We start from the raw sequence: 8,555 nt of genomic DNA on the forward strand, positions 1-8,555 counted from the left end.
TTATTGATATCAGCATGGACTCATGGCTTATAAGTTTATACTTTAGGTTATAATTCAATAGAGGGAGCTTGGGTCCCCCTCTTCTCAGTCACTAGCTTCCAAAAACTAGAGTAGCTGCTGCTGCTGCTGCTAAGTCGCTTCAGTCGTGCCCGACTCTATGCGACCCCATAGACGGCAGCCCACCAGGCTCCCCCGTCTCTGGGATTCTCCAGAGTGGGTTGCCATTTCCTTCTCCAGTGCATGAAAGTGAAAAGTGAAAGTGAAGTCGCTCAGTCGTGTCCAACTCTTCATGACCCCATGGACTGCAGCCTACCAGGCGCCTCCATCCATGGGATTTTCCAGACAAGAGTACTGGAGTGGGGTGCCACTGCCTTCTCTGAGAGTAGAGAAAGGGGAAAACAGTAACTCGACACCAAAGAAACCTGGCAACTCTACCTTAAGCAAATCATCGCGGTTCGCATCACGCTGCCGTGTGGCTCCCAGGCACACCCTGATACGATGTGATGAGAAGGGCACTTCTTCTCTGCCTTCTCTGATCCTTACAAAGACCCATAGTCCAGTCTAATCATGAGAAAGCCAATAGAAAAATCCATGTTAGGAGACATTCTACAGGACACCCGGCCAGTACTGCCTGAGACCCTCAAACAAAAGATTGAGGAACTGCCACTGATCAGAGGAGACGGGAAGACGTGATAATGAAACACAAGGTGCTATCCTAGACTAGATTCCAGGCCAGAAAATGTCCAGTTAATGGGAAAACTGATGCGCTTTCCATAACATCTGGAGATGAGTTAATAGTAATACACCCATGTCAGTTTCTTAATGTGACAAAAATACGCTGATAATGTAAGCTGTATAACAATGGCAGAAATGGGGTGAAGATTATACAGGTAAGGAGAATTGTCTGTAGTATCTTTGTGATTTTTCTGTAAATCTAAAATTTTTCCAAAATAAAAGGTCAATTAAGGACTTCCTTGGTGGTCCCGTGGTTGGAATCTACCTGCCAAGGCAGGGGACCTGGGTTCAATCCCTGGACTGGGAAGATTCCACATGCCCCAGGCCACTAAGTCTGTGCACCACAACCACTGAAGGGTTCTAGAGCCCATGCTCCACAACAAGGAAAGCCATCGCAGCGAGAAGCCTGGGCAACTAGAGAGCAGCCCCCACTCGCTGCAACTAGGGAAAAGCCTGCGCACAGCTGCAAAGACCCAGCGCAGCCGAGGCAACACAGAATAAAACTCTTCTTTAAAAGTCAGTTAAGAAAAGAATATTATGAATTCTAAGAGAGACACCCCCAAATGGAACTCCCCCAAAGCATTTTGAAAAATGGCAGCTATGCTAGAACACGAGTCTAGTTTCCCAAGGGGCTGAAATCGGGGTTTTGTTTTATTTCAGCGAGAAGTCTCTTCCTAAAGAGTAGGGCCGCTTTCCATAGCTCTTCACTGCAGATTGAGAATGAGGACCCAGGCCCTTGATTCTGGTGCTTTGCACAACAGCATAGCATGGCTGTCACAGGAGAGCTGACACATCTCTAGCACTTGCTTTGTATCAGACTTTTCTAAGGGTCTTTCATATATTAACTATTTCACCCTCATTTACCTCAAATTTCTATTTAGAGAGATGATTCTGGATTTTCTGCATCTTCCTCTACACCCTGCTAAACAGCATGAATGGAGAGTGGGTTTCATACTGGTGGAGCTGGTACTAGCCTTCACTAGCCTTCCGTCTTTGGGAGGGGGAGCTAACAGGATTTGTGAATGGACGAGATATGGGATGTGAGGGGAGAGTGTGGTCCAGGAAGCAAATTGGACAAGGAGACATTGGTGATGCCCTTCACTACAAGAAGGAGCCCAGGAGAAGCTGGTCTGAAGAATGAGATCACTTGTTTTGGGAGACACTGAGTGGAATACGATCTTTTCCTGGGGCTTGATAAATGTGCCTGAAGTTCAGAGCATATTCTTATTGAAGACAGAGTTTTAGGATGAACAGTATGTTGATCCATGGGTTTTGTGGAGAATCAAGATTTCATAAACCCCTGGAAATCAGTCCTGAATAGTCATTGGAAAGACTGATGCTGAAGCTGAAACTCCCAATATTTTGACCACCTGATGCGAAGAACTGACTCATTGGAAAGACCCTGATGCTGGGAGATTGAAGGCAGGAGGAGAAGGGAACGACAGAGGATGAAATGGTTGGATGGCATCACTGACTCAATGGACATGAGTTTGGGTGAACTCCAGGAGTTAGTGATGGACAGGGAGGCCTGGCGTGCTGCAGTTCATGGGGTCACAAAGAGTCGGACATGACTGAGCGACTGAACTGAACTAAATTGAACTGGACACAGTATTCTCACAATTCAGCATCCGCCCCAGGTTGTCTCTCTCTCTCTCTCTCTGTCTATGTCAGGGACTTCCCTGGTGTTCCAGCAGTTAAGAACCCACCCACCAATGCAGGGGACAGGTTTGATCCCTGGTCTGGGATGATCCCACTTCCCGCAGGGCAACCAAGCCTGCGTGCCACAGCTACTGAAGCCCGTGCACCCTACAGCCCCTGCTCTGCAACAAGAGAAGCCACCACAAGGAGAAGGCCCTGCACTGCAACTAGAGAGGAGCCCCCACTTGCTGCAACTAGAGGAAGCCCTCACAGCAGCAAAGACCCAGAGAGCACAGTGTTTTAAAAAAAAGTTTATGTCAGAAGGTAAAAAAAGCATCAACCTGGCCTCAGGGTCTGCCTTCCTTGGGGTGAACCTGCCACTCAGTCCAGATGTGGTTTCCTCTCTTCCCCTGCCCCGCCCCCCAAGCACCCCAAAGTTTTCAATCAAAACGTCACTTCCTAATATCCTCAGTTCTGAACATCTTGAGACTTCACAGAGTTGACTCCCCTCGGGTGCCCAAGACCCCATGCTGGGTCCAGACTTGCCGGGTTATTAGCTCTGGTGACGGCAGAAGAGAGCCCTTAATGAGTCTAGTACATCATATATTGTCTCCCTTGTAATTCACATCCACCTGGACCCCTAGAAATGTGACCTGATTTGGAAATAGGCGTCTCGCAAATATGATTAAAGATGAGGTCCTGCTGAGTTAGACAGCAATCCAACAGCGGCTGTCTTTCTAAGAAGTCTGTGTAAAGACACACAGGGAAGAATGGCGAGTGAAGACAGAGGCTGACTTTGGAGTCATGAGACTACAGTCCAAGGATGCCAAGGATTGCCAAGAACCGCAGGAAGCCGAAAGAGGCAAGGAAGTGTCCTCCCCGAGACCCTTCACGGCCCGGCTGACACCTTGATTTCAAACTCTCTTCTCGAGCGCTGTGAGAGAACACATTTCTGTCGTTTTTAAGCCACCAAGCTTATGGTCAGTTTTTTACGGCAGTCCCGGGAAACTAGCACAGCCAGGTAAATGGGATGAGAAGACCTATGCGATGCAAGATAGACAAATGGAAAAATGGGACTCTGATTTTCAACCTCTGCAGTAACCAGCCTGTGAAACCAAACCATTCCCTCTGCAACGGTCAGTCCCACAGGTCAGGACTTGGTCAGCGACCGCCAGTTTCCCTAGTTTTACCTCTGCTTCCAACTGCAAACCAACTAGAAACAGCCACCCATGCTCCCCCACCCAGTCACATAGGATGCCCTGCTTCTAGTTAACCTGCCTCCAGCTTCTCGATGGCAACAGCCTCCTGTCGGGGCACACCTGATGCCTTCCCTTGATTCCACCATGAAGCTTTCCCACTCGGCTGTAGAGATGATCCTGACTCCCTGGCTACAGTGAGTTCTGAGAAATAGCCTCTGCCTGTCCTCATGGGGGAGGGAGGGGTCTTCATTGCTTCCACACCTGGAATCTGTGGGTGTATTAGCTTGCAAGGACTCCTATAGCAACAGGGGAGCTAAAGCAGCAGAAATGTATTTGCTCAGAGCTTGGAGGCTGGAAGCCCACAATCAAGGGGCTGGCAGGCTGGCTCCTCCCGAGGCCTCTCTCCATGGCCTGCAGACAGCTGCCTTCTCCCTGCGTCCTCATGCTGTCTCTCCTCTGTGCTCTTGTATCCCTGGCATTTCTCTGCACGATCAAATTTCCTCTCTTTATAAGGACACTAGTCACATTGGATAAAGGCCCACCCTAACGGCAGCCTCATTTTAACTTCATTATCTCTCTGAAGAGACCTTATTTCCAGATATATTCAGAGCCTGAGATGCTGGAAATTAGGACTTTAATATATGGATGGTGGGAAGACAAGATTCAGCCCATAGCAGAGGGGAAGGGACCAGGTCAACTGGGGTGAGATGGAGTTGGAAGAATGCCAACTTGACTAGACATTATATCTCCCTTGTAAGACTGCATTATCTGTTTGTAGCTTTCAGATGATTTGTGTGCAACAGAGCTGAAAGACTGGGGTGGTGAGACATGAAAATTAATAAGAAAAGGCACTTCAGAGTCAGCATGAGAACACACTGAAGAGTTTGGGCCTCAGTGAACTGGCCTAGTAAACAAGCAGGAGGGTGGAGAAGGTGAGCCAGGTACTGTCCCAGCTTCTCTCATCAGCATTTCACCTTCGTGCCAAGTCTCCACCCAGTCACCAAAGGAAAACAGTCAAGCGGACATATGTGCATTGGAGAAAGAGGGCAATGGCTCCATCAGGCACCCAAGGCCCATGGTTACCTGTTGCCGGGGTGGCGCATGGACCAACACTAGGAGGAGTCGGCACTCTGGCGAGCTTCTGTGGAGGATGTTGGTACCCAATCTGTGAGCCTTATTTGTCTCCCAGACCCTCTACTTGAATGTTTATATTCAGGGGCTTATACTCTGGATTGGGAGTATTCTCCTTTCCCTTAAGTGCCCTTCAGCCATCCAGTAACCAAAGTCACCTGAGTCCTCTTGACAGTCACTCTTAACACAGTAAATCCCCTACATACGAACCCTTGCGTGGTGAACTTTCAAAGAAGCAAACATGCATTCACATGTCCAATCACCTAAGTTAGTTCACGTGTCTGGTGTACGTGGTTGTTGGCGTGCACCCTCTGCAAGCGGTTGTGCTTTGGTGTACCTTGCTCTTCAGTACTGCAGAGAGTCTAGTAGTTCAGTACCTTTCTTTCAAGCTCTGTGCCATCAACTTTTTCAGGCAGGAGTAAAATGGCAGCTTGCCCTCCTTGTTGACAATCCTTCAGCTCTGCCGTCTCCCACCTCCTCTCCCTCCCCCAGTCAGTAACTCTCCTTGCCTGTTTATATGATGCCAGCCCCTGTATGCCAGCTGTTGTACTGTACCACTGTACTTTTCAAGGTACTGCACAATAAGATTAAAACTATTTCATTTTTTTAAATGTATTGTTTGTGTGAAAAGTAGTATAAACCTATTACATTACAGTACTATAGCCAATTGTGTTAGTTGGGTACCTAGGCTAGCTTTGTTGGACTTAAGATCAAACTGGACTTACTAACATGCTCTGGGAACAGAACTTGTTCATATGTAGGGGACTTACTCCATCGTTCATGCGTCAGCTCTCCCCCCCCCACCCCCCCACCCACCACCCACCCATCCATCCACTCACATCCACCAACCAGCCCATCATCCCCCCCCCCACCCACCCACCATCCACCCCACCCATCCACTCACATCCACCAACCAGCCCATCATCCGCCCACCCACCATCCACCCATCCATCCACCCATCCATCCACTCACATCCACCAACCAGCCCATCATCCGCCCCCCCCACCCACCCACCATCCACCCATCCATCCACTCACATCCACCAACCAGCCCATCATCCGCCCACCCCCCCACCCACCATCCACCCATCCATCCACTCACATCCACCAACCAGCCCATCATCCGCCCCCCCCACCCACCCACCATCCACCCATCCATCCACTCACATCCACCAACCAGCCCATCATCCGCCCACCCCCCCACCCCATCCACCCACCATCCCACCCACCATCCACCCATCCATCCACTCACATCCACCAACCAGCCCATCATCCGCCCACCCCCCCACCCACCATCCACCCATCCATCCACTCACATCCACCAACCAGCCCATCATCCGCCCACCCACCCACCATCCACCCATCCATCCACCACCACCATCCCCCCCCCCCCCACCATCCACCCATCCATCCACTCACATCCACCAACCAGCCCATCATCCGCCACCCCCACCCACCCATCCACCCACCCATCCACTCACATCCACCAACCAGCCCATCATCCCCCCCCCCCCACCATCCACCACCCACCCATCCACTCACATCCACCAACCACCCATCATCCGCCCACCCACCATCCACCCATTCCATCCACCCATCCATCCACTCACATCCACCAACCAGCCCATCATCCGCCCACCCACCCCACCCACCATCCACCCATCCCATCCACTCACATCCACCAACCAGCCCATCATCCCCCCCCACCACCATCCACCCACCATCCACCCATCCATCCACTCACATCCACCAACCAGCCCATCATCCGCCCACCCACCCACCCACCATCCACCCATCCATCCACTCACATCCACCAACCGACCCATCATCCGCCCACCCACCCATCCACCATCCCCTCACCCATCCATCTATCACCCCCCCATCCATTCATCTACCATCCACCCCCCCATCCATTCATCCACCACCCACCCATGCATCCATCCATCCACCATCTACTCACCCATCCATCCATGTGTTGGATGTACTCATGGAGAACCAGGAGTATGCAGAGAAGGGCAAGTCAGATCATACTTGGGAAAGTGGAAAGAGCAGTTGGACATACCCTCTTCTTTCAAACACTCCTCACAAATCAATTTCCGTCTTTCTATTATGGTCGTCTCCAGGTCCACCCTCTCTGTGGCCCAAAATTTGCAAAGGGGAAAACACGGACTCCAGGCGTCACGACAGCCCTAAGAATCTCCAGGCCCCGTTTCTTCTGGTCTCTTCACCCAGCATGGTAAGAAGAGAACTGACCGTGGAGGCAGATGTTGCCAATGACGAGCTTGTGTTCTTCAGGCCTCATTTCTCCGGTCTGGACTCAAATGCATCATCTGTAAATGAGGAAAGTCGACCCTGACTCTGCCTCTTAAATTATCCCCTGAAATGTCCAGAGCAAAGAGGACAGGCAGGGGTGGATTCACAATATTTACACTAATTTTGCGTCTGAATACATGACATGTTAGTTTAAGTCAAAAGGAAAATTTATTTTTGATTATCAGTGGACTATAAAAACTCTGCTCCAAGAAGCTGCTTCGTGTTTATCCTGAGAACCTCTGTTTATCATTGCTCTTTTTGGACTGCTCCAAACTCCTGGGGGGACTAAGCCCAGGAACTAGGTGACCCCAAGATCCTTGTGATTTTGTGACTTGGGCTCCAGTGCTCTGAAAGTGAGTATGGCTCACGTCATTGAAGTGGCCATGGGTGGAAAGGGCTCTTCAGGGCTCTCTGACTCAGAGGGCACGATTCATCTTTCAGTGGAGGGGACGCTGGTCCAGCCGGTGGTGACACCACGTCATTCAGGTGTGAGTAATGGCTGTGATTCGTCTACGAGGCATTACGCAGCTCCACGTCAGCTCCAGATTTAGACTTGTTCCCTTAAAAGTTGACTAAGCTCTCTCTCTTTATGAGCAAGCAAGAGCCCATTTTAGAGAGGCCATTCACAAAGAGAATGGAAAACAGCTTGAATGGGATGTGATTTGAGCACTAGGGCCACGCTATGCTCTGTAGGATGAATCCGAGAGTGGCGCTAAGTGGCAGCAACAGACTGGTGACCAAGATGTTCCCCCGAAACATTTTTGTGCACTATGGATGGCAACCAGAGCTGGGAACCTACCAAGAGCAATACAGGAGGACGCTCTCGCTTTCTCTTTTTTTAGTATATATTTTTATTACTCAACTACTTTGTTAATCATGGTAATTTTTTTTTAATACCACACAGTGTGCCTGGTATTAGTCCCCTGACCAGGGATCAAACCTATGCCCCTTGCTTTGGAAGCAGAGTCTTAACCACTGGACCACCCGGGAATTCCCGGGAGCTCTCAGGTGGCTGGACACATCTGAACATCTGCGGTGTGTGACTGCATTAGTGCTGCTCATGTGAGCAGGGCAAGCTGCCCGTGGTGCTGTGTATGCTCAGTCTGATTCTTTTCAACCCCACGGACTGTGGCCCACGACGCTCCTCTGTTCTTGGGATTTTCCCAGCGAGAATGCTGGAGTGGGTTGCCATTTCCTTCTCCAAAGCTACCTACACATACTTCTAAAATTAAGACAACTTGACCATTCCACAGGGTCCACAGGAGGATTAAAGATGGAGGCCTGAGGAATAATGTCTGTGTGGCCTGTTTTCCCACCAGAAAAAAAGTGGTTTCTACATTTTTAAAAATTTTATTAATGTTTGTCTGTGCTGGGTGCTGGTTGCTGCGTGGGCTTGTCGCTAGTCGTAGCAAGCAAGGGCTCCTCTCCAGTCGCTGTGTGCGGGCTTCTCACTGGGGGGCTTCCCTCGCTGTGGGGCTCTAGCACATGGCCTTCAACAGTTGCAGCACGCGGACTCGGTAGTTGCGGCTCACAGACTCTG

Source organism: Capra hircus, chromosome 1 (genome assembly GCF_001704415.2).
Source record: "Capra hircus breed San Clemente chromosome 1, ASM170441v1, whole genome shotgun sequence".
In the NCBI taxonomy this organism is placed as follows: Eukaryota; Metazoa; Chordata; class Mammalia; order Artiodactyla; family Bovidae; genus Capra; species Capra hircus.